Source organism: Nestor notabilis, unplaced genomic scaffold, assembly GCF_000696875.1.
Source record: "Nestor notabilis isolate BGI_N333 unplaced genomic scaffold, ASM69687v1 scaffold17026, whole genome shotgun sequence".
Lineage (NCBI taxonomy): Eukaryota > Metazoa > Chordata > Aves > Psittaciformes > Psittacidae > Nestor > Nestor notabilis.
In genome coordinates this window covers 6,049-6,332 of record NW_009931627.1, presented here as the reverse complement: position 1 = coordinate 6,332, position 284 = coordinate 6,049, and positions in this window count along the sequence as shown.

The following is a 284-nucleotide window of genomic DNA, read 5'->3' as shown; positions in this document are numbered from 1 at the left end:
GCTGTTGCACAAACACTGTACGAAGAGAAAGGCTTTGCGCGTCCTGCTCCTGCTGTCCGGACACAACCGGGTTTGTTCTAATCCCATGGGATGTGTAGGTTTGATCCTACGCGCGGCGCGGGGCCAATACGATCTCTCCTCCATCAACCAGCTCATGGGGAAAAACTGCTGTGCCCAAAGCTATGGGGAGGCACCGTGAGCTCCACCCTTGGACAAAGGCCTGCAGGGACGGGACAACGGGAATGGCTTTAACCCGGCCGAGGGGGGACTCAGGAGAGGCCTGG